At 40.6% G+C, this 27225-nt stretch overlaps 1 protein-coding gene across 1 annotated transcript in view; it reads right to left on the bottom strand.

Moving 5' to 3' along the window:
* LOC109988675 (dolichyl-diphosphooligosaccharide--protein glycosyltransferase subunit STT3B) overlaps positions 1 to 27219 on the bottom strand; it is a 95949-nt gene extending 68730 nt beyond the window's left edge. Inside the window, exon 1 of the mRNA XM_020640232.3 lies at positions 27083 to 27219. The gene's annotated coding sequence lies outside the window, so the exon portion shown is untranslated. The remainder of the gene's footprint in view (positions 1 to 27082) is intronic.
* Positions 27220 to 27225: the final 6 nt, after the last annotated feature.

The following is a 27225-nucleotide window of genomic DNA, read 5'->3' as shown; positions in this document are numbered from 1 at the left end:
TTAACTCCTGCACACAGGAGTGATGTACCGTAAGTGCAGTCATTTGAGGTAAGACTTCAGCCACCCTTTGAGAGGATAAGAATGGCTGTCTGTTGGCAGATTGGACATCGATTGAGTTTCCTGTCCTACTAGTTGGTCATTGTGCCTGCATGGACAAAAGCATGCTAAAAGAAGTGAAGTAGTGGCCGCTTGAATAGACAAGGACAAGCATGCATTTGGCAGCTGAACATTTGAAAAGTAGACACAAGATGGGGTGAAGAATAAGGTATTGTGAGACACATTGAGAACCTTGTGGGGAATCGCTATGCTCATTGAAACAGGGCTAACTAAATATGTATTTGGATCAGAGATTAGCATTGGGTTGATGCTAAATCAAATGTGTGTACTCTAAACTTTTTCATTGAGCCAGCAGGCTGAACCAATACAACCAGATGGTCTCCATGTTGGTGCCTGGGTGGTGTCTAGGCTCTACCTTTCAATATGCCTTCCTGTTGAAGCTAAGGATTGAAAATGGAAAAGTGAAAATGCTTCATGAGACATAATGGCATACATATTGACTTGCCTGGGGGAATGGCTTTGATGCACATTACTCTGCTCCAGCTCTATCTGGCACCACCCATTAGACACAGGATAGCTATGAACTGCTAGCACTGTTTGTGTGCTCCGGTACCTCCACATTTAGAGTGTCAAGATAAAGATTCACACATGAAACAGTTTGGAACTGTTGGGAGCAGAGTTATTGAATTCTGAAAAGGAGCACCGCCTGATAAAGATTTGGAGCTGCTCAGTGAACGTGTCAATACTGTGTGTCTCAAAGCTCATTTTAAAAGAAATTTGGGGTTTTCTGAGATCTGTTCAGTCCTTAAACTTGCTGCTTTTGGTGTACAATACCAAGTCAGAGTTATCTGAAGGCAATTAGCCAACAAGCAATATGTTGTCCTGACAACAGACTTATAGGAGAGCAGAGTCTCATCTACTGACATCCTAATTATCTTTTCACAGGCTCTTATTCACTATGTGAGAACAGATTGGCAATACCATCACAGTGACACAGACCTATAATGCCCCTATGGGTCCAATAGAACAATCGATCTTGAATTAGGCTATTTTCTTAGCCGAGCTCGACAAGTTGCTTACACAAGCTATAAGAAGACACGCAGGGGCACCTGAATAATAAATTACCACAACAGGACTCAGAATGCACAGGGACCATGAAGCCGTAGTATTCGTTTTTAAAACAGTATGAAAAGAGAATACAAATGTTTTCTGTTGCTCTGATTCAAGCAGGAACAGACAGAACCATTACAGTTTCGTAAAATATTATATAATTATATATATATATATATATATATATATTATTTGCTTCATATTAGATGTGTTTTGTTTTCCATAATTAAACTTACAAGTAAGGTTAAAAAGCTTTAAAGTATGACGCAGGGAAAACATTTGATATAAAGCTGTTAATCAAAACATTGTGAAAATATAATAGATTATACAACAATGGCATTTATAATTACTATAAAAAACAATAGTTTGATTACTAGAGATAGTATGATCAATTTCAATGTATACTTTCTTATTTGGAAAATAATAACATGAAAATAATTAAGAATCTGATATAAAATAACTCAAATTATTTGTGCTGAATAGATTTGAATACAAACATGGGTATATAAATAACAGCCATACCCAATAACAGAGCCTACATTGGGGAAAAGGTTGATAACAACTTGGGATAGTCCTCTGGCAACAACACAGAGGGTTTTCAGCTGCAAATGAAAAACTTTCTAAAAAAGAAATACCTGTACAAAACTCGTGTGAAAGTGAAAACAGAAAACATTTAACCTCCTGACATTGTGGGGAGGCCTGCTGCTTCTGCTGCTGGTGGTGGAGGGCACAGGGCTGAGGAGGTCTTTTAAAAGATTTCAAAAGAGGGGTGACGTAAGTACACAGAACCATTTCACACTCCAGCGCGTCCTGCATTTTGCATTGAACAACTACAAAGAGATTTGTGATTTAAACAATGCAGCTTTCTCAGTGTGATCTAGCTGCTCTCCAAAATGTCAACTGTCTCAATCCTACAACCAGAGAGCCCCCTTCTGTGTCTTTCCTCCACAGAGAGAAGGTTTGAATCACAGCAGTGTTCTACTGTAGGATGTGTGCGCACTCCAGTTTGAGGTACCTAACTAAACTTTACCGATCATGATTTCACTTCTACGGACCCATCTACCTTTAGTAATAAAACAGGAGACAAAGGTAAAGCACAGCAGCAGAATATAGGACAGATGCCATGTACTGTTTTGTTCAGTAGCACATCTTTGGACGTACAGAAAATGTTGCTATTCTGAAGACTTCATTGTCTGTCCCTCTCTTATATGGAAATGTAAGTTGACAGAGCATAAATAGAACATATATAATATATACAGCCTGAGAACCTGCATCTCCTTTGTTAAAGCCCCTTTCTGTCTTTCCAGAAATGGAACATTACACGTTTCAATAGCATAACTATAATTAATAGATAACATTACGAATGACAGTAATAGTATTCTGTTAAGGTGAACTGAAAACATTGTGCTCTTCTAGACACATATTGTACAAAATATTAACTAGAAAATAGCTTTAAAGGGAGGTTTGAATGATATTTCCTGGATCAATCTTGAAGTATATCTCCCTCTCAGACTTAATACTCAGAGTATGAATTCAGAAATGCAGCTAAATCTTTGAGTTCAAAGGAAACGGGTCTTCCTTTAAAAGATGTAAGCCCCTCTCAGTGTGGGCCGTAATGGTATGAATCCTGCACAAAGCTTCGTGTCCCATCTCACAAGAACAAGAACATTGCACTAAGCAAGGCTATGAGCAAAAGTTTTCACATGAATCCTCCAGTAGGGATGGTCAGGAATTAAAGTATCAACTTAGCTGAAGCAACAAATTTACTTAAGTAATTGGTGTTATTTTCCCCTCGGAGAAAGGCAGGATCCAGCAGAACAGTGCAGTCGACTGTGCTCTAGCTCATTTTCAATATTTTCAACAGAGTGCAACACTTTCCGCAATAGCGCCATAACAAAGCTCCATTATGCCTAAAGACATTCCTATTGCTCCACATAAGCACACAATCAAGGCATGCGCACACACCGCGCTGTTCTCTCCCGCTGGCTCTCCTGATACTGTCTTGCCCCTGTAACGCCTCTGTTACAACCTCTGAAGGCGGCACAGAAGGGGAGGATAACCCCCATTATGACTCTGCAATGTTCATATTAAGGGGAAAGGTCACAGGGGTGTAAATATCGCAGAGTCTGAACACCAAGAAAATGATACCATGCTAGTGTTGCCCAAATCTATAAAATAAAAACGTAAAACCAGCTGTTAACAAACCGATAGAACTGGAGCACTAGTGGGATTTTATTTTGCACATACTCAACAACCCTTTAATATTTCACAGGGACTTAGATTTCTGGGGTAAAATCCAGGATCCTGAGCCAAGATCCCACAGTCTCAAGGCATGAAGCTTTCAATCCGCATCAGACTCCTCTAAAGGAAAGCTCTGAAAGACCCTGTCTGATGAACATGTTGGGTTGACAGCTGATGAGTGGACTTGATTTGTAACAGATGTTTCTGTGACAGTCTCTGAACACTACATGGGCACCAGATGGGAAATTAAAAGCTTGGTTCCTCACATTGGAGATTAAGAGCATGCACAAAGATGAGAGTAACCAACTGAAATGTGGACTGCTGGTTGCAGTTGATTTTTAGCTTTCAGCCTTCACCTGAGATACCTGAATGAAGTGTATGCTTTTGAGTATTTTTTATTTTTATTTTTTTTATCTTTTTCACAATCTTCAGGTAATTATTCCTACTTGCATTTTGCTTGCAGGCCCTATCCACAGCAAAACACAATGTGCCATAAATGACAACCACACAGCATGAGACTTGAACACTTTTCAGAAATGAATAGTCTCACGGTGTCTTTTGCTGTCATTTATGGTGCATGTTGGCCAACAGGCCACCTGCAGGTCTCAGCCGCTGCTCTTACACGGACTGGTCTCAGCACAGCGGAGGAAAGACGTTGGACATATCGGGCTTTCACACTTGCAGGAAACTCCTGAAAAACAACTGATATTTGCAGGAGGAGCTACATGTGTAAATGCAAACCACCATATTTTTTGTCATTTTAGCTTTATTTATTCTCGAGAAATCATTGAGGGCAAGCCCTCATTTACAATGACGTCAAGAGTACAATTAAAACGAATAAGAGACAAAAAAGACAAAAAACAACAAAGACAAAATACATAGATTATAAGACCAGAAGAATAAGCAGTAAGCAGGTAACTACAGTTAATAACATTTACACTCATGAGTACAGTGAGCTGTGATCAAGTTTTTAAATTGGTATTTTATTGAGTTTTAATGTGTTTTGTATTGTGTTCCAGGTGTGTGCAGCACAATAGGTGAAGGATGTTTTCCCAAAGTTCGTTTTTACATGTGGAACCGTTAACATTAGCCAGTCAATTGATCGAGTCTGATACTGATTATCAACCCAGATTAATAAAGAAGTGATGTATGCTGGTAGATTACCCGCAAGTGATTTATAAATAAATAGCAGCCAATGCCGTTCACGTCTAACTGTTAGTGAAGGCCAACCAACTTTATTGTACAGGATGCAATGATGAGTGGAATGTTTGTCACCAGTGATAAATCTGAGGGCGGAGTGATAAACTGTGTCTAATGATTTTAGGGTGGAGGCAGAAGCATGTCTATAAATGACATCCCCGTAGTCCAGAACAGATAGGAAGATGGCTTCAATTATTCGCTTTCTACTCACTAAGGGGAAGTTCACTTTGTTTCTGTACAAGTATCCAATTTTCTGTCGTAGTTTATGGGATAATGTATCAATGTGAAATTTAAATGAAAGGGATTGATCCAACCAGATGCCAAGATATTTACAATGAGGTACTCTTTCAATATTGTGACCTTCCAGAGTTGTTATGTGCAAGTCATTGTCTGTGGTATTTCTGGCTCGTGTAAAGAGCATGTATTTAGTTTTGTCTGCATTCAGTACTAATTTTAAATCAAGGAGTGCATTTTGTAATTTGTGAAGTGCTTCTTTCCAAGTTGAAGTTTCCATTGCTACATGTGCAGTCTCAGCAAAACAATACAAAACTGTGTCGTCAGCGTAGAGATGGGCCTTACAATTTGTAAATACAGAAGCAATATTATTAATATAGATCGTGAACAGCACAGGACCCAATACAGAACCTTGTGGAACCCCTTTTGATAGTGGTAAGTATTCAGAGCGATCAGATTGTACAGTAACACATTGCAATCTATTAGACAGATAATTCTGGAACCATTTAAATGAGGAGTTGTCAAAACCAACATCATGTAGCCTCTGCAGGAGTATGGTGTGACCAACAGTGTCAAACGCTTTAGTTAAATCAACAAAGAGGGCAGCACAGCATTTCCCTTGATCAACAGCAGATACAATACTATTTATGACAAAAGTAATTGCTGATGTGGTGCTGTGTTTTTTTCTGAACCCAGACTGGTGAGGAATTAATACAGAATTTCTTGAAAGGAATGATTTTAGTTGATTGTTGACTAATGTCTCCAGGATTTTAGAGAGGCTGGACAGTTTGGAGATCGGCTGGTAGTTGTTGAGTTTGTTTTTGTTGCCGCCCTTATGCAGAGGGACAATGTGTGCTGACTTCCAAACCTGAGGGACAACTCCAGTGGTGATTAAAACTATAAGAAATTTGTTCCTTGATTAGAGGGGCACAGAGTTTTAAAAAGTACGGCTCTAGATTATTCAGTTTTCCTTGCCAGCCCCATTGTATTTTTTCTGCCTAAAGTTAGAGTATGGTTATGTGAGAATGCAGCAGGATGTTATCCTGAGAATTCCCCTCAAGACAGTGGGAGATGGTGGTGACGTTTATATCCTGTGACCAGTGAACGGTGCATAGACTGTATGAACACGACCTCTTCGATCTTTGTGTACGTGATGAAACTGCAGCATTATGTTTATGATTCTTCAGTATGTTTTTCTCCGCTCTTTTGTTGACATTGTGAGTCCATTGAACTACATAAAGCATTGATATAAAGACTCCTGAAATGATCTAGATATTTTCAGGAGTGCATATGTGCTAATAGCGATAGAGTGTTTACAGCTGCAGTCTCCTATTTATTTGTAAAGAAAAAATGTACATGAGCCAATGAAAACAAGCCAATACAGGGCATTATTTAACATAAATGTTAAAGGAAGGTTAACTTGTCAAATTTAGTTTTCTTTAATAACATTTTCATCAAGGCCAGTCCTTGGCTGTAGGTCAAAAACACTTCTCCCTGAACTCTTTGATATGCTGCAGGGCCTATAAACAAAGCTATACAACACTGGATTAAGTAATATGTAGTACGTCCTTGAAACAAGAGTGTTGCAAAGGCAAGTAAATACTTTTACATTGAGTCAGTTTAAAAAGGTAAGGAGAGGGATAGAAACACGACGTTCCCAAAAGCGCAGTCACTGGATTTCAAATTGCAAAGCTTGTACCAAATGAAATGGATAAAAGGCATGCCAATTCCACATTTAGCCAAGAAGTCCACTGGGACAGAGGCTTCTCTTTTATCAAAACCCACTGTTACCATTGCCCAAAAAATGGGGAAGGCGCTGGGAGAGCCAGGCAGGCACAGCAGGTTGCAGTGAATCCCAGAGACAGGGAGTAATTACTGGCACACAAAGAGCTTTGCTGTTATAACGGGCGGCTAATCAATTGGATATCACAAACACAAACACAGAGGACAAACAGCAGCAATAATTACGGGCCTAATCATCACATGCTGAGATCTCAATTGAACGCATTCTCAGAGGAACTCACATCAGAATGCTTCATCATCATTAAAAAACAGCCAAGTTTTACTCTTAAGTTTCTAGTCTGGCAAAGGCAATAACACATTTATAAAACTGTGAGAGTGTTAGCCCACAAAGTATCCTTGATATGGATGTGGAGGAACTCAACTCAAAGGCTCTAAGGCTTAGACAGACCAGCACATGTTGGAGCTACACACTAGCAATACTAAATCCCCCACTGTGAAGCTCTAGGCTGAAAATCCTGCAGTGAGGGTTAACTGAGGGCAGCTGCCCACAGACATCCACAGCCTAAAAATCATCACCTCTTCCTTTTCAAACATCCACTTGCTCCAGCAAAGCGGGGATCTGGGAGAGAGAAAACCATCAAACTGGATGTTAAAAACACAGCTGTGGACAATTACATAGTCTACATACAATTGGTTCCCTTGGTCAAAAAGTTATTATTGCTCTTTCCTTGAGCATAATGGCTTTGCCAAGAGCTGTAAAATCACTAAAAGACATTAGAGAAAGTGGGTTAAGACATTTACGCCTCATTGGCTAAAACATCAGTGCAAGGCGTTCAATAACACTCCAGTCAGGAAGAAGATACGGAGCACTTTGCACTATGTCTCTCTGCAAACTCTCCAGTTGTTAATACAGAGCTCCAACATCATAACACAAGTTATTGCTGCCCCAAAGCTGCCATATCTGCACGAATGGGCCTGCCACTGTGATTCAGAAATCCTGAGGGGTCAAAATTTACTGCCAGTGCTGAGTAATTACACACTGTCTTCTGTACCACCGCGGTCCCTTCATCATTATTTCCCAACACATGGCTGCCTCTGCTGTTTCAGATTTTTTGGCTAGAAGATAATGGAGGGAAAAAAATAGATGCACACTTCTCTCTCTCTGACATCTTTAAACTCTCTTTTTCTAGAGTGGCAACAAAGCAACGCTTCATTCTTCCACAGGGGAGTCTTTCTGGAGGTACAAATTCCCAAATCGTATCCTTTCTCCACTGCACAGAGAGCTCAAACACATGAAGTCTGTAGCTGTAGAAATAACTCACTAGCTTGTCGTGTGAGCTTTATTTTACATTTATGAAAAATAAGGGCTGTTTGCAGCTAGTAGCTGGTTAATTTGCAGTTAAATTTCAAGGGAATTAGAGTTTGCTCTTTGAAAATCAAACACGTCAGCCCTCTGAGACCTGCATACACTTCAATGATAAGCTCAAGTTTTCCCTATCAAAAAGTGAGTTCTTGATTAACATAAGTCTTCAGACAAATATCTGCCTGGAACACTAATGATTCATCACTAGTGTGATGAACCGAGTACAGATGTTAGTTTTCCCCCTTCCAGATTCTGATGGCTAAATTTGTGAATCAAGAACTCTCAACATGATCAGACACCGGAGTTATGAATGAAAAATGATATCAGCTATACTGCTCAATATGTAGAGATGCAACAGATCACAAATCTCATGAGTCGTGGGAATGAGAAAACTTGTAGCATTGGTTTGCATCAAACAATCAGCATGACATGCTTCAGGTGACCTGAATGACACCGAGTATGCACACATCACATTGCTAAACTGATTTATTAATCAGTACTAATCTCCTCTGTTTGTAGTTAGTTTATTCTGCCATCCAACTGTCAATGACGTTTATACAACCAATTCAAACAAGTTTTCTTAAAGCCACCTCTCCAAAAAGTAACAACAGCAGTCTTCTATAATAAGCATGACAGTGACATTTACTGACAGCCACCTCTGACAAACACAAAGGAGCCACAGACTGAGAGTGAACCATTAGCTTTACAGCCCCACTGCCTTTGTTGTTTTTTTTTTCCCTACAAGCTTGGCCATGTATTGTGTTGTATCCTGGCTTCATGAACCAGCTTGCACAAAAAAAAACTCTCCAACAGCTTAAAAAAGATTGTTCAGGAAAATACAAAGCTTTTAGTCATCTGTAGCATCTTGTACAGCTTCAAAACTTACCTGCAAATATAAAGTGTCAGAAACTGACTGTGTGCTCCATTTTCTTCAATAGCAGCACTCCTAACAGACACTGACACTTATAACAATGCAGTGTTAAATTCTGTTTGGAGGAACAGGGGAGGTGTTAAGGCTAAACCATTCTGTTGACAGACTGCACTAACGCTTTCTGAATACAAAGCCATTTGGAAGTTTTAGAGCCCACATTAACTTTCATTTGGATTTTATTTAACCTGAGTGAACTAGTGTGACAGAGTGCATCGCTCTTGCTTACAAAAGTTGTTGCCCTTCAGTAAAACTGAGAGCAACGCAGAGTAAACATTTTCAGCAATTAAAAGCTTTCGGCTGAGTTACTCAAGTAGACTAATAAACAGTTGTAGACCCTTTAATGTGGTTTTAGCATTAAAAAACAAATCACATCGTATTTCTTTCAAAAAGAAGAGGAATTGCTCAAAAAATCTGAAATTATCCAAGAAATTATTCATGGGCTCCCTCAAAGATCCAATGTCAGATCAGGTCTCCTTTGTCGATGCTGGAGAGGCACAGACAACACAGGCAACATGAGCTCAGTGCATGCAATCAAAAAGAAGCCTTGTTTGATGTCTCAGCCCTTAATGATCCACGCAATCTAATGAGCAACCATGCAGAATACAGATATCACCATGGAAGCCTTCTTAACTTTGTAAAACACGGGAAAAGCTACTCCATCATAACTGTGACTCGGCCTGTATAATTAAAAGTACGTAAAATTGCTGTGGTAATTGCCAGCAGACAAAAGACAATGAGCCTTTGGATATTCTTCCAATTAAATGTCATTGAAGACATGGTGAGGCCTCCATGCTTTAGGGCTTCAATGCAGAGAATGAAGAATAGCTCTTGGCTAAAAGCAGAAAACTGTGGCTGTTAGCGATTCTGTTTTATCAGTGAGGTCAAGGCATTCCTAATGCATCTCGGCACGGGGATGAGTTTCATTAAGTTTCTGAAACAGTGCAGAACGAGCTTTAAAGGTCCAAACTTTAGTCCGAGTTAACACAATTTTATACCCCTCTCAACTTGTTGTGTTCTCTCAAACAGCTGTGTGACCTATTTCGGTGTAATGGCATGAGCATAACTGTGAAGGTAATTGAAACTGGTTCCACATTCTCCCACTTGAAAGACAAACTGGCTGCTGCCATGTGGATTCATTTTCAGGTTTCAAACTTGTTCGCATCAGTTAACTGTTAAAGTGCCCTTTGTGTTCATTTCAAGCTGCTGCAGTTGCCTTATTGCCTCAAGATGTCTCTAAAATAAACTACAAAAAGCATGACAAATTATGGTAGACAATGTCGCAATTTAGGCTGCAAAACTGTGCTAAAAGGCCGTCAGCTCTGTTAGGCTATGACAATGGTGTCTAAAAACTCCCCAGCCACAGAAATCTAATCACTCATCCCTCCACGAAAACATAAAGCTGCCCTAATCCCACTTTAAAACTTCAGCAAAGATAAGAATCAAGCAGCAAAAGCACTCACAGATAATGTATCTGTGTGAAATGCTACAGTGATAGCATCTAAGCTAGAAGACAGGGCTGCGGGCAGAGAGAATACATGAAAAGCAACAATGAGCTCATCCTGGATGAAGGATCCACACTCCATAGATTTTGGAGTGGTGAATGAGAGCGAGGGCTTTCTCTCGAGCTCTTGTCTAGGTGGCAAATCTCAAAAGCCCAGCCAGAGGGGGAGACGGATCCAGCACCCTTTTTACAGCTAGCCTGAAAGATGGGACTGCGGTACATTTGCAGCCAAATTCAGCTTTTGTCTCCCAGGCCTTATCAAATAGGGCTCAACCTTGGCTGGGAGTGTCACAGTGACATTACACCAGCTCAGGCTGCAGGTCGTGTGTGCGCGTGTGTGTGTGTGTGTGTGTGTGTGTGTGTGTGTGTGTGTGTGTGTGTGTGTGTGTGTGTGTGTGTGTGTGTGTGTGTGTGTGTGTGTGTGTGTGTGTGTGTGTGTGTGTGTGTGTGTGTGTGTGTGTGTGTGTACGTGTGTGTGTGTGTACGTGTGTGTGTGTACGTGTGTACGTGTGTACGTGAGATGCAGAGAGGGGGTGGCAGAGAAGGAGAAAGAAACAGATGACTCTCTCAGCCCGACTCCTGATTGAACCGCAGCCCAGAAATGCAGAAGGGGGAATCGTCCTTCTGATTTCCCTCTACAAGTGAATGATGCTGATGCAGACAGCAATGCAAATGGGACAAGCTGTTACATGCAGCACCTTTAGGAGACATGCTTTGTGCCAGTTTCAGAGTGTCCCCTGGAAGGCACAGAGAGATGTATTGTCATATAAAGGATGAGAGTACGGCAGTTTTTCTCCATATATTTCTCACATTTGCAGAAATCAAAGTAATACACTCTACCTTCAGCCACATGCAGCGACAGCTCCTCTGAAAAAGCTCTTTTACTCTTATTCTGGATGAAAAGAACTTATTAACACTTCAGCTGGACTAGAGCAGCCTGACTTGTCCCAGCCTGAATAAAATGTTAATCGGGTTGAACCAACCATCCCTAAACAGTCCCTCTGAGGAATTCATTCAATGGAAGAGCATCTGGCTAATGGCCACCTACTGGGCCAAAACCATGACCTCACCATAATGGAGCCTTGCATAGCAGCACCACCACAGTCTGCTATTTGTACAACATCGTTAACAAATTAAGGACTTCGCCTGGAGGGGTTCAGCTCAACCCATTGCACACATTTTGATGTGGTTAAATTAAGAAATTCATCTTTGACTGTCGCCGATGCAGGGCTTACTATAAAGGTCAGAAAAGATAAGCCTTTTCTTTTTCTCTAATTTGCCCGTTACTTTGTTGGCAAGTCAAACAACGGTTTTGTCTATGAAATATCAGAAAATGGTGAAAATGTTTATAATGATCTCCACATCTCAAAAGGAATTTATTTGTTCTCTGCGCAGTCAATACCTCATTATCTCTTGTTTATTGTTTTGGTAGCAATTAGTTTACAGTCATATGAAAATGAAAAAGAAGCAAAAATCATTTACAATTGAGGCTCAAAAATGTTGTGTCTGGCACATTTTATTAAAGTCTTTATATGTGATTTTTCACACTTAAATATAATAGAAATCAAGTATATCCTCTGAAAATAACTCTGTGAGTCATGACTGTCTACAATGGGTGTAACACCCGAGTCCCACTGTCTGTGATGTTTTCAGAGTCCTATCTTCAGTTTGTTTACATTGCCGGGACAGCCGGCTGACTCCTCCCCTCGCGTATAAAAGTTGTTTAATTGAGGGACTAGAGAAAAGAAGAATAACATACTGTACTCACTGCTTAACTGTGTTTCTAAATCACGCTCATTTCAGGTAAATTTACACATAAAGCCTTTAAAAATGACAATATTAAAAATAGCTAACCTTTTTTTTTCGCCTATCTACTTATTTGGCTTCATTAAAGGTCTAAAAAATGAAGTTTAGTATAAAGTATCCACAGCGATAATCATAAACAGGACACATTATTTCTCACAAATTCCAGATTTCAAAATATTTCAATGTCTCTCAGGACTCCAGAAATCTATAAAGTGTAAACCCCCACCTAAAGAGAAAAACAGATGAAGCCCACAGGGATTGACATCACATGATGCACCAGATGGTAGCAGTAAGAGCCTTATGGAATAATAATATTCCATAACAACTTAACTGGCACAGTGACAAACCGAGTGAGGTTAGCATTCAACCAATGTCAGAAAATACTCTTGCACCTTAACAATGCTGTTCTTGTAGCAATTCACAACTGTTTAAGGCAATATCATTAATCATGGTGTATGGGGTCCAGGTAAATGACTTTTAAAATGACTTGTGACAGGGCTTTTCAAGGCCTCCACAAGTTCATCATGCCTTGTTGTTGTGGTAGCTTGGAGAAGCAGATGGGAGTTGGATCACAGTTTGAGACGGCTTGAACACGGCTTGCTTGCTAAGTAACAAAGACAAGCTCATGGGAAGAGAGCAAAGAAATATTAGAAATAAAGGAAGTTAGCAAATAACTGAGTGAGTGATGGAGAGAAGAGTACCTCGGTCTCTTGAATAGAGAAAGTATCTTTCAAGGTCAAGATAAGCAGTCATGGTAAATGAAATTCTAATGACTGTGGTAATTGCCAAATTGCTGGAGCTATATTGCATGGGAAATGTCGATGTCTGAGGTCACTTATCTCTCCTAAGTGAAATCATATCAAGTGCCTAATGATCTCCTTCATATATTCCAATGAAGCTTTGGAAGCATTTTTAATGGAGAGGTGCCATCATCAGAGCCAGATTCATTCAGTAAGTGTCGGAAATATCCCCCTTGATCTCCCTAACTAGGGTGCACCTGCTTTAAAGGAGACATGCTTTTGAAGGTCACAGGTTGAGATGAAAAGATGTGGGAGAGACGGCTAACCATCACAGGCTCAAATTGACTTCACACTCTTTGATTTTAGTGTCACACAGAAAGCAGCACGGCAGCACTCGACACAAAAAGAGCGGGTTAAAAATGTGATTACCACTATAAGTGACACACCTATTGAAGATCTTTAACAAAAACATTTGCATTAAGAATTCATTCAACTCCGAGCAGACTGAAGAGTAAGTCAAGGGTTGTGACTGATCCAAGCAGTTACGTACGGCTATATTTTTTATGGACATTGGGGAATTTCCAAGGAGCCAGAACTTACGTTTTAAGATATGCACTCTGAAAGAGGACACTAAAAAATTACTTCTCATACCTGATGCTTCAGGATTATAATTTTTTTAAATGAAATAGCTGCTGGTATTGGTTTTTGCTTAGTCTTAGCCAAACTTCCCTCAGGGATTAATAAAGGACATAAAAAAAAAAAAAATCTAATTAGTCTGCAGCCAAGGTAGACATGAGCATTACAGAAACATCTTGATTGCTCCAATTGTTAATGCAGACCACTTTCATGAATCCACTAACCCTTTACAACCTTATGGGAACTGATCTTCAGCTTCATTTTAAGCATATGCATTCAGAGAGTTAGTCACTTTTGTTCCTGGATGGTATCTTCGGAGGTCACCCACATTTGTGCTTGATTAATTGAAAATTTGGGGAAGAAAGCATGATGCTTGTTGTGTTAAGATGCAGCGCCATGTCCAAATTTGACTTTCTGCATGGCAGCACAATATCGATGCCATGGTGATAAATGTATTTCCTTATACATGTATGCAGGCACCAAATGGAATATGAATAAATCTTTATGCATATCTGCTTTACTGGTCTGTTTTGGATGATATATAGCCGACAAAGACTCTAAATGTTCACTGTGTTTCTCCTGCTAAAACCAGAAAAAAACAAGAGGCATGTGAAGGATTTGTTGGCATCACCATAGCATCCATATGGAGTCTGACTCAGAGAGGAGCATTCAATTAGGCTGCCAAACTGCTGCTGTGACTCAAAACTACAAGACTAGTTGGCTTTCATCTCCACCAACAAGGAAAGCTTCACAAAAACAGTGAAACCAAGATTTCAAAAAATGACACAGGAGGTCTCTAGGCAGCAGAAGGCAAAGACTGAGGCTGGAATCACACTGCAGCCAAAAGTGACCTGAATCTGACATTTTAGCTCCTGTTTGACCCATCTCAGATTTTCTTTATTGCAGTGCGTACAGCACAAGTCACATATAATCTGATCTGGCCACTTTCATATGTGGATTCACACTGGAGTCTGATCCAGGCCACATTTAAAAAGCAATGTCAAAAGCAAAACAAAAAATCAGATCAGAGAATTGAGCAATATGGCTTTCAGTGTGTACGCAGCCTACGACTCCAAATCAAAGTGAGTAAGTCCATCCAGGGCTTGGGAAACGCTGAAGGACCACAGCAGACAAGAGGGACCATGGCATTTGGGACAATGATTAGTATATGGAAGGAAGAGCTGTTCTACATGTCTCAAGGACACATTCAATTGAACAGTTGGCTTGGGGTTGGGGTGGAGGGATCATTTCATTTATTAATTCCAGCAAATCTGTTCTGAAGACTTGGCTAAATCAAGAAGAAGCAGCATGAAAGGCAAAGTGAGTAGGCAGAGTTGAGTCTCTGCAGACTTAAATGCTGCAAGATGAGACTGCAACTGGAATGAGAAAAACAAAATATATGAACCTTGTCTTGTGGAAATTGAAGCCATGGCTATACAAAAAAATGCAGCTTCTAATGTTAAAGTTCACTGTGGCATAAAGTGGTTCTTTGAATGTATTTTTTTACACCCTAGCACTGCACATGTCAGGGTACAACAATTTTAACAAACAGGTGTTTAGCTGATTGTTGCGTCAGAAGAAAATGAGTCCAAACTAAAAAAAAAATTAATAATGTTGACAACATTTAAGATTTGTTATATTGGAAAAATAAACCGGTACGATGTATTACCCACCAAGTTATTAAGTCAAGTTGTTATGAGGGCAGTTTTTTTACCTGACATTTAAACAAGGCATTTCAGGTGACTATTGACGCAACAGAACATATTGTTTGCACACAGATAGAGAGGAAGCATTGCCTGTGTTTGCTAAACCCTGACTCTGATGAGGAGGTCCTTTTCCCCTGTTTTCATACTACCATTTGTAAAGAGCAGTTTCTTTATCAAGCCGTCAAATAGGGTTCAGAGGGAATCCGTGATAAGCCTATAATCTTTCAGCGGAATTTGAAAGCACTGCTTTTTCAAAATCAAAGATGTCTTTAGGCTGGAGCTGTTTATCTAATGGCGTGAAAGTGCAATGATGCCTGTTGTAGGTTGCCTGGAAGCCACAATGACTCATGATAGTCTCAATTCGCTCCTTAGACTTTTTATAGCAGCAGGTTAGCCGCATGCCAACAATGCCCACATTTTCCATGAGGGAAAAAATGTTCTCAGAGAAGACTCACATTACATTGGGCCTTCTGTCACCCTGGCCAGGGTGGACATGATAGTGGGAGCCAGCTGTTCAAATAATGACACTGACCTACAGGTTCAGGCTGAAATAAAAGCAAACGCAGTATCCCAGAGTTTACTGTGTGGGCTCTCTTTATGGGTCAGTAAACAAACCCATTGTCAAAATCCAAATGTTAGATATTATTGTCTACTTTAAAATGTATCCAAAAAAGTTTATCGTGCAAGAACGGGAGGGGTGGAAATGGTTTAAACTGGATTAAACTTCTTCAATGGATTTTTAAGGGCTTTTAACCTTTTGGATTCATTTGTTGCAGGTGATTCATTAAGATATTGATTTCACTCCATGTTGGTATCAAGCAGAAATTTCACATTTGCCATGCAAAGATCTTCAGCTTATATGTGGTTTAGAAATCAGCAGCAAAGAAGTAATTCATTAAATAGATGTAGTAAACAAAAGGGAGCTTTGCCAAATCTGCCATAGATGAATAAAAACAGAAAAGCTCTTTTAGTTGAGCAATCCCTACTCAAAATATTAAGACCTTATTAGGTCCAACATTTGTTTTATAATAGACTACAACTCAATATTATGTTGATATTTCAATGGAAGTTAAATATTTGGATGGACAAAACTAACTTCTGAAAGAGTCTGCTCTGTATAGAAGCAGCATATACCCAATATTCAGATTTCGCTTGTCATATGATGAGTGTAAGTCAAAAGGAAAGTTGTTCCAGTTTTTGAGTTTCAGTGGCTAAAAGCTTTGTCCAGTGTAATCCATATTACTGGTTGTGTAGTAAGTTTTTACTGGTGGGAAGATTTGCCAGCAATGCATCCTTACTCTACATACAAAGATGTACACTCCCTGTATGATAGCCATCAATCTTAACATCTGGTATGGCACTGCACAGTAAGTGTAACCTAGACACTGTGCTCCGCCTTGGTTCACAGCTGGTGTGGCTCGCTCAGACTACCTGCTGCCAGATGCCCTATTTGATAAGCATGATGATATGACAGCAGCCTGACAGGCTCGTCTTTCTCAGCCAGTCACAGATTGACAACCTATTCCAGCTGCCATTCTGTCCTGGTTGACACCACTTCCTCCGTCCATCTGTCATTCCTCACTCTCTGCCCTGAGCTCTCCTCCACCCACGCCTCCCCTCCACTAGTCCTCCATGTGCCTGTGCCCGACTCTAAACAAAAGCCTCCCTGGGCAGGGAGGCAGAGCACACAGTCAGCTGTACTGCCGGCCTGAAACAAAGCCATGGCCTCAGACCATAATGCTGCATAATGTCACACCAGGTGGGCTTGCCAGTGGCTGTGCTGTGACAATAAAGTCATCTCCTCTCAATGGGCCATGAAAATGAACAACAACACAACAGCTGAACAATGGACACATCTGCACCAGAAAAACAAGAGACCAAGTGCTGCCATAATGGAGATAGACATGTCAGTCGACAGATATACAATAGGCTGAGTAATTCAATACTTGCTAATAGTTACTTCAAAACAAAACAATAAAACACTTAGCAAACCAAGGAAATCAACAGGATGTTTGAATAGAAACAATCAAATTAACTCAAGAATTAAATGGCAGCTCAGTTTTTCTCATCACTTTCTGTCATAGCAGAGTAAATAATCAAGTTATTTCAGTTGAAATCTCATGCAAAAAGGCACTTGGACTGCACTATAACCAAAGACTTTATCATTTGATTCCTGTTTTTTAATTGTGTTGGACATTATACACCAATTTTATCACCAAACAATTAATAGACAGCATAAACAGCAGAGTTATAAAAATGAAAATAATAGTCTGTTGTAGCCTCAAACATCTTAACTCCTCTTAAAAAGCCACTGAGTCCCAGTAAAATGGTTACAATTATAAACGTAATATCTTTGTTTGATCATCCTAACTATTTAAGAGCTATGGGAACTGGGAAGCCACTGAATTGGCCCACAAGGACTAACTTGCAAGAGACAGTGCACCACCAAAATTTAAGGAGTCTACAAATCTAAGCAATAAACCTTATGTTAGAAATCTCTCACTGAAAAACATTGCTCATTGTTGTTTAAATCTATTCATTTACCAGTCAAACCATTTGTATTATAGTAACTTACAGGAGTAATTGTAGGAGAGAACCCAAGTTATCATAAAAAGCATGTAATCCAAGGGACAGCATGTAAAACTGAAGGGATGACAGTCACCTCACAGAGTACTGATAATTTTAGCAGGGATACTTAAAATTATTTACTGTGGCTGTTGCACAAACTTTGGAAAATGCACCAGCAGACACTGGTTTCACTAGTTAGCATAGAGATAAGACTGACTATTTAAGATTGGAATCATTTCCAAAGAGAGGAACTAAAAGATTTCTACACATGAGATATAGAAGTACACAAGAGGCTTACTTCATTTTATAGTAAAACAAGGATAAGGGATATTAGGTTTCCAATGAAGACGACAACAGAATCTGAATGACAAAAAGCTGAAGGCATTTATTTATGGGGTGCCAGCATGAGAAATTGCAAATCATCTAACCAGGACTCTGAGCAGTATGCAATGCATTATGGGTATACTTAATGTGAAACTTATAGTTGTAAATTAATGTAACAGGTAACCAGCTCACTGGGCGGAATACCCAAAGAACTTAATTATTACACTAAGCACCAGGGCTTGCCTACTACCACCTGACCTTCAAAATAACCTCTATTTTGGGATTTATTTCATTAAGCCAGCTCTTTGCAATCTACCTGGAGTTGCTGCTGATGCTAAACAGTGAATTCCAGGGGAGGGATTATACTAAAAGGAGAAAAAGAAACACTCAAGAATAAGCTGATGTGAGCTATTTTGACTATTGAGTAATGCTTTGGAGATGCTTTAAGCAGCTGATGTTATTAAATCGGCTCTGCTGTAAGAAGTCTATCAGCTACAGAAGACATTCAATTTAACCTGAAGCCTACAAAATAATTTATCAACCCTATCCTCCTTGCATATAAACACAAAGGAAAGACATTACACAAGTACATGCCCATACAAACAAATGCATTAAGCGGCGTTTGGAACAATGAAATCTCTTTGGCTCCACCACCAAAACCTCCCTCAGATTGGATGTCTGGCAGGCATTCATTTCTTCTCTCCCTCTCCACCTCCTACCATCATACCACTGTTTCTCTCACTGCTTCTCTCTGTTCCTCTCTGTATGAAGGTGTGCAGGCCCGCAGAGCTGCCTGCTGACTCCTGTCAGTAAGAGAACAGGGATGTATGATAAGCACCGATTCTCTATGCTTTCAGATTTTCTTTCACCCCATCCAGAGGGCATCAAGGACCACTTCAGAGCACAACATGAAGTAGAAAAGGAAAACGCAGAGGCTTAGCCAACATTCAAGAATTGTCTGACTAGAAATGATCTACAGTAAGACTGACAAACAAGCAGATACATCTCCTGGTGTGTCCCCTCGGTATAAGCCCTACTTAGGGTTGAGTCTGCAGATGCATCGTCTACACCTGTGGTTGTCTTTCACTGCAGCTTTCGGCCTTTAAAAACACATGCAATCCTGACTCTGCAACCCCAAATCTAAGACTGCACGCTGTGAACTCCACACAATACATCTTAGTTCACTGATATGGAAGAATGAAGCCATGTCTGTGCTGAAACTCAAAGCATGAAGACTGACTGCTGACCGGACATATTTCTCTATTACTGATGCAGTGAACACTTTAAGGAAATACACAAGAGAAGACGCTCGCATTCCGAAGCATCTCCGTCAATTAAGACCTTGCATTTGTTAGGCAGACACGTCTTTCCTTCTGTTTTTCCCCGGGCAGATGAGTTCTGCAGGCTGGCTGGTCATGCAACAACAATCACATCAAAACGCACATGACAACGCAGAACAAACAGCTTCACAAAAGCAGCATCAACCACGCATTTCCACTCTGCATGACTCACTGATTGAGTGTGTGTGTGTGCGAGAAGTTTGTCCAGTGTTTTCTGTAGCATTTTCTTTAGATGAGGACACAGGGGATGAAGTTAGTTCCGCTAAACATGTCTGTTTCCAGGCACAGTCCAAGATCAGTTCCACACAAAACACAGTAATAAACACAGTGCTAGTTGGACATTTATCACAGCTTATTTTACTTACTTTCTGAAATGTCATTGCAAACGCACACTTTGAAATTCTATCTTATAAATACTTTATCAACGTAAACTTAGTGGCATAATCCCCTGATTAGAGCAGCTCTTATCTGTCTCCGCAACAACACCTTTCATGGGCTTCATTGCAACAGTTGAGGTAACATTTTCAAAGCCACTAACACTTACTGCATGAATAACAACAGTCTCAATGCAGTGGCTCATTCCTGTGCCAGCAATAATAACGGTGTTTCTCTTCAGCTATCAGCAGCTGGGAGGAGTCTACCCACACTACAAGTGTTTCACTGATTACTGCAAGATGTCCTTCGAACTAACAACAAAACTGTCACAACATGTAAAGTGAAAAAAATTGGGGGAAAAAAACTCAAATGTGACCACATAACCAAAGTAGTTCTTTTTCTGTCTTCTTTTTTTTAAAGATATTTTTGGCCATTTTTGACTTAATTGGATAGGACAGCTGAAGAGAGAGGGAATGATGGGAGGAGAGAGTAGGGGATGACGTGCAGCAAAGGGCCAAGGTCGGATTTGAACCCACAGCCGCTGTGGCTATAGATAGCCTCTGTACATGGGACGTGCGACATAGCTGCTACCGGCGCACCCCAAAGGAATTCTTTAAATAAAGGGACCTGTCTTCCATGTTTGCATTTTAACAACTTTGTGTAATGTATTGACTGGGTATCTCATACCATTTAAACCACACTGATTATTATTTCTTACCAGATTTTTAGCATTACAACATGGGGATCTGTGGTATAATTTAAAATATTTGGAGGTTCTGAATTTTACACAATAGTACAGTAGATGTTAGGGATGGGTATGATGTACGTACTCCATACTCATGTGCAGCTCTGTTCAGGGAGTCATATGTTACTATCAGTTGTCATTTTATTCAGAACTGGGATTTGAAGACGTCCTACAAACACAGTACTGATAAGCGGGCCCGCCTCAGAATATAGCTGACCACTGGGAGGTCCGTGTCCGACATTTTTTTCAGGTAAAAGTATAGAATTAGCGGTGAGTGAGTGCCCAAGTATTTAGATTACTGTAAATCTAAAAAAAAAAGATTTAGCCCTGAATCTGCATCCTGAATGTTGCTCTATAAGCACCAGACTTGGTTGTAAGCAGTTGCTTGTGTTACACTGCATTGCTGCCATGTCTTAAAGTTATAGTAAGACACATTCACAGTCCTTACCTCCAATAAAGAGCAAGGAGTTGGAACACACAGTGCTCAATCTGTCAGAGGACAATGCTCTTAAAATCTCATTAGCGAGTGCCTGCCAAAATGAGCAAGGAGACTGCGGTTCAAAGAGGTGGGGTGGAGGACCAGCTCAAGGTAATTTGCTATGAATAATTGCCATTGCTACATTGTACTGTGTGCAGCAGGTTATGTTGGACCTTTCCCACCCGCATGCAATCAGATGTTAAATTAAAGAACACTTAAATCGTGTTGTGCAGCTCATAGACTGAATACACAAAGACAAATATTGGTCTGATGCGCAGCACAGCCAATTCATCATGCTAACAAATTGGGCTACCTCTCAGTGCCATTATCCTCTATCAAGGCATCTGTGACTCTTGCGGCCTCCAGGCTGCTGACAAGCACCTCTTGTTAGGTAGCAATCTTGCAAACAATGTCAGAAATGCCCGGCCAATTTGGCTGATGTGCAAATTGCGGGTTCTAAACTGGGGCATCAGCTTCCTGTATTCAGTGTGAATGAGGTAAGAAAAGCTTTTTAACTTACACTGCGTGTTGCCCTTCGCTAACGGCTAAAAAAAAAACAGCTTAATGCACTTTTTTTCTTTCCTACAGCCAACAGCATAACCTCAGAGAAGAGGATATGACGACAGAGGGAGGGTGATTCAACTAAGAAGTAATCTGACACAGACGTACGTTATACAGTCCTATGTACAGTAGAACACCAAGCAAAAGAGGAAGCCTAATCTGGTATGAAATATATGCATCATTGCGCTTGCCACAGAAGTAATCATCAGGTCTAGGTGTCCTAGACCTGATGTTCCTTGCGGTCTTGGCTCATCTTCACAAGCCCCAGGTGCCCTGAAACAGATCTGTCGCTCTCCGTCTTACAAATGCACCCAAGCAGCGTACCTCACAAACCCCCTTCTCCTGACGCTACTCCTCTGGGAGGCCCGGCCTCGGGGAATAGTACTTAATCATCAGGGGCTTGACATAAGGTCTCCTGACTGAGCAGTAAATAAAACAGAGTTCTACAAGGGAGAATAAAAACTGAGTGTGTTAGCTTTCTCCTGTATGTGTTGTGGACTTCTGAAACGCTAGAGCGGAGACAAAAGAGCCTCAGCCAGAACAGTCATTACCTTTGGCACTGAGGTATGATGTGAAGTGACTAATATGTTGCTGTGGTAACTCCTAATCTATCAACCAATGGAATAATGTAAGCCTTGGAAACCAGGCTATTATGACAAAGGATGGGCACCAAGTAAGACTTTTCCTGCCGCAGGTGAAAGGAAAAAGTCTCATTGCTGAATATTTCATAAGCGATTGGACAGTTGGTCGGGGGTTTTAGGCCAGGATCACAGATGCAGCCAAAAGTCTGGTAGGAAGATCAATCATGAATAATCCATCCATTTTACCACAATACTGTGCCAGCAGGCGCTCCTGGGATGGCCTTATCTACTTTAAGACAGACATGTTTTCTGCGTGTGGAAAAGAGAGAGAAAGAGGAGGAGGAGAAGAGAACACACACACACACACACTGAAGCTTCTACCTGCACTAATTTCTGCTGGCTTCACAAAAAAGCCGAGGTGGTAACAACACTTGTGGGGAGATTTCCTTTTTCACAGCACTTTCTGCAGCAGAGACTATATTATCAAAGGAGGGTCAGGAAATCTTTGTGAGGTGTTAACTGCTCTCAAAGTGTTGTTTGAGATAGTGGAGGGTTGAACAAGGCATCTGCAGGAACTACTGACACGTCATGCGTTTAATCACACTGCTCTATTTCTGGGATGAACAATCGAAATGCAGTTGGATGTTTTCTTTGTGTCTTCCATGCAGTGATGTCACCTGCTCCTAACAAACTCTTTATACTTAATCACTTTGGCTCTGTAGTAGTGTAAGAGCAGACAGTTTTTTTTTTGGTTTCCCTCCCAAATAAGGATGTTTGATGGGGGCGCCGGTAGCCTCAGGGTTATACTGCATGCGTGTACAGAGGCTATAGACCTCGTCACAGCGGTCGTGGGTTTGAATCTGACCTCTGCTGTATCTCTCTCCTGGCTACACGACAAGGAGCAGGTTGAAATATAGCACCAAGCAGGATCGGCTGAAAGAAAGAGGCGAAATAAGCTGATGTGTTCTGATAGTTTTAGAGCATGTTAGGCACTTCTCCAATGGCTCTCGGCCTAACAATCTTCTTTTAACCTGGCAACGCTGTTGAGTCTGCACGCAGATGGCAAACAAACACTACAGCAGCAGATGGCACAAATACTACAGAACAACTGTCTCTTACTATCTCAACCCCAACACAACCTTTTAACATACCTCAGAAAATATGGGATGTTGCATATGGCATGCATTGGTACAATCATTGTGCAGAAAGGAAACTATTTTAGCTTGAAAAGGGACAGAAAAATGCAGAGGCACTTGGTTTAAATGCCTTTATTATTAGGAGTAACTTCCTGTACAAAGAACAAGTCAAAGATACAGTTTTCCTCATGTTCCGCTTATAGTACTTGCCCATCTAATAAAGGAATTAGAATTTTTCTTCTAAATGTGGGTGCCTTGGTTTTTTCCTGTCTTTTTTCAAGATAATGCTCATGCACTGCAGTAAAGATCCCCATCTTGTTCGTACCATTACTAGTTCTAAGAAGCTTTCTACTTTTTAGCTAGGAATTAAATCATGTGTCTTGAAAGTTTAAATTTGATAGCTGGAAATGTTTTACAATCAGAGGAAGAGCCAGTGCTAACAATATATATATATATATATATATATATATATAAAAATATAAATATAAATGTGTGACTTGTATGTTAGATTTTTTTTTATTAGATTAAGGTTATTTTTTTTGTCCTTTTGCCTCTTGTTATAGGAAAGATGAAGCGGGGCAGTGGGGGAAAAGGGTTTGGATGACATGACGGCCAGATGGTTGCTAGTCAGGTTGCTAGGAGAATAAATTCAGATCAGTACACCTTCACAATCAAGAAGAGCAGAAGAAACTGATCTGAAAATTGAATGATTTCAGCACAACATAAGTCCAAACACTCTACTTTAATGGGAAAGAAAACCCCTGACATCCCATGTGAAACAATGAGTATCCACCTAGACCTTGAACAAAGCTCCAGCCATGCGAAGCAGCAGCGGTTGTGATGTCGACCAGTGGAAGAGACAGTACGAGTTTCAGTGCGGGAGAGAGAGTGTCTGTCTGTGCTGCCATAGCCGAGTATCCTGCTCATTATTTGCCTGACAGAGACACCTCTGGCTTCAAATCCTGACATGACCAAGGTGGAAAATACTGGACTGCTTCCAGGGAAAGCTCAACTCACACATGTATGTGCCTCAGCATTCAGCTTTCAGTCGACATACATTTCCCGTCCACTAACTCAAAAAAGTGGACAGAACATTTGTACAAACCTAAGGAGCAGGAACAAATCGTTCTCTTCTGAGCAGCACTAGAAGCATCTTGGCGTGTACTGGTGGCTCAAAAGAAGGGGATAAAATTGGACCAGTAGGGTCAATAACTTTCCCCCACAAAGGGTGAAGTTTACAAGGCAATTATGACAACATTCTTAACAGAAAGCACCCACTGAATCATACCAATTAAAACTGTGGATAATCTGGAGTCGGCTAAAGATGTGAAATTCATTTTTAAGTCAGGTCACAAGTTTAGAAACTAATTATGTTCCTGAATTGGGAAAATGGAAGAGAGGAAAAAAAAAAACTCACTTGAATGCCGCTCTAAAAATAATCAACAAATATTAGGAAAGCAAAATGAGCAGAGACAGATAACAGGCGGGTAATATCAGGGGCTCGCTTACAAAATCATTTCAGCTTGCAGTGCTGCTTGCATATTGCAGAATAGGCCTGACATTTCCGAGCTTGTAAATCCAATCTTGATTCTTCAAATTGCCGGCTTGTTTAATGTAATGGTTAGCTGCAGATAATTTGAAGCTCTACGCTGAGGAACAAATCAATAGCAGCATCCAAGCATTCAGAAGAAAATGGCACTAATCATGTGTGTCTGGGGGGGATGGTCACTTTCAATCAGTATCCCATATGCCTGCTGTTGTTAAAGGAACGCTCTCTCTTCTCAGTACTAGAAAAGGTGAGAAATGATTAAATCTAATGCAGCATAATGAATAAAAAACCTGCCTTTAAGAGTGATACACAGGTGGTTTTCATTTCTATCAGTCAAGACAAGATAGTAGAATAAATCGTTGAATCATTTTCCATTTAGTATTCTTGGCATAGTACTCACTGGGGTCACGTTTATGTGTTAATCTATACAAAAACTCTACAGTGTTATGGCTGCTATACATTCAGAATTCCCGAGTGTGTTAACAATTGAATAAATGTTGGGTAATAGTTCTCAGTGAGCTGATCAGGGTGACACAAGAGGTCAAGAAGACATGTGCAGATGGAGGAGGAGGTTGCAAGATATATTTGAGATACATTTCTGATGTAAATCTGTGATATTAAATGATGAGTGTTTGCCGTTTTAAAACCATATAAACTCATCACTTTGAGTGATGCACCATTTTGCTCATAGAAGCCTGCAATATTAACTTTCATCCAAGTATTGTTTTGTTTTCTGAGTTGAAGAGAACATTTCTGAGAACAACAGATGTAGACTTCACATAGCTACAAGGGCTTTTCAACTTTGGAAAATCAAAGAGGGCGCCTTTGCTCTCTTTTCTGTAACATGGGGCCAAAGAACTGTGCAGTTTTAACTACTGTGGAAACTGATGCAGCTTGATTGCATCGACTGACAGAGAACTGCTCCCACTTCCACTGTGAAATGCAGCTATATGCCGGCTGTGTGACCACCCAGGGCACTTAAAATTGGATATATCAAAGCTGTAAAAAAAGAAAATTACAGAAAATTGTGGGGTCTAATGAGTGTGTGACATGAGGGGACTCGCTGCTCATTATTGGTGCTAAGGTCAGATTCCAGTCTCCTGGCAGGACCAAGCTCTTCTGAACCGTGTGGGACCCAAAGCCATAAGCCTTGGCCCATGTAGGCTATAAAATGCAATCAAGTTATCAACATAATTGAAGAGGCCAGTGTCACCCTGAACAAGATGGAGCACCTGTCCTTGAAAATTAATAAATGAATGCATCAGTCGTGCTGTCTCCACGGAGAGAGAGTGCATGAGAGCAGCGAGGGGGATGACTGTGCATGTGCATTTCAAGCAGGCAGGCGGGCAGACACTTGTGGGGCCCCATGTGACACTGTTACAAGGCGGAATAATCCTGCATTGTGATCAGCGGATCAACTGGCTTCCGGGTTAAAGCAGGCTGCTGATGTGATGAGCACCGGCTGTAAATTTGCGTGGGAAAAGCTGGTAGGTTTTTCCTCCCAACTTCTAACTTGTAAAGAAAATCAGCAAGTTATGTTAAAGTATAAGACAGAAACAAACCCAGCAGCAGCAGCACAAGCTTAATCAATCATATCGACCTCCGCTGAGGAGACAATCCCCCCATAGAAGACACCATTTTCCAACTTCAGCGGCTCTGTCCGAATTAGATTTTCAATTAACTAAACTACACGCAGAGCACAGAGAAATCACGCAGGTCTCCCTCCCAGTTATCCCCCCACACGTTTTCCTCCAATCCAAACAAAGTTGCACCTGCAGCTGAAGCCTCCTCCTCATATTGTTATGAGAAAGCACAATCTACATAATGTTAGAGTGGTCAAACCAGCTGAGTGCCACTCAACATCATCTCTTTTAAATGTCTAGGTCCTTGAGACAATATACATCAGGAAGCTGAGCTCATATTCAAAGTTTGTCCTCATATCATCAGAGACAAATCCAGCCTTCAGTCATTATAAGAGATGAGTAACTGAGGGGCTATCAGAAGTAGTTAAAGCTTTCTTTTAAACATTTGCTGGCTTCAAACAATGTATTGAAATTAAAATGTTTTATATTAGTTTTGAATAAAAGACCTCTACACTTCCTCCACTATAAGAAAGTGTTTCCGGGCTCTCAGTCTGATAAATGTTAGCTAGCTTACCATGGATCAAACTCGTGGATGATGCTCTCGAACCGGATCACAGCGAACAGTCTGGAGCTGAATCCAGCCAGGCAGGCCAAAAAAAGAATGCTAAATGAGAGTAAAGACTGCCACCCTGCCGGCTGAGTGAGCCCGCCGGACAG

This window comes from Labrus bergylta, chromosome 19, assembly GCF_963930695.1.
Source record: "Labrus bergylta chromosome 19, fLabBer1.1, whole genome shotgun sequence".
Taxonomy (NCBI): domain Eukaryota; kingdom Metazoa; phylum Chordata; class Actinopteri; order Labriformes; family Labridae; genus Labrus; species Labrus bergylta.
Note: the sequence above shows the minus strand (reverse complement) of the source record. Positions and strands in the feature narration are given on the sequence as shown.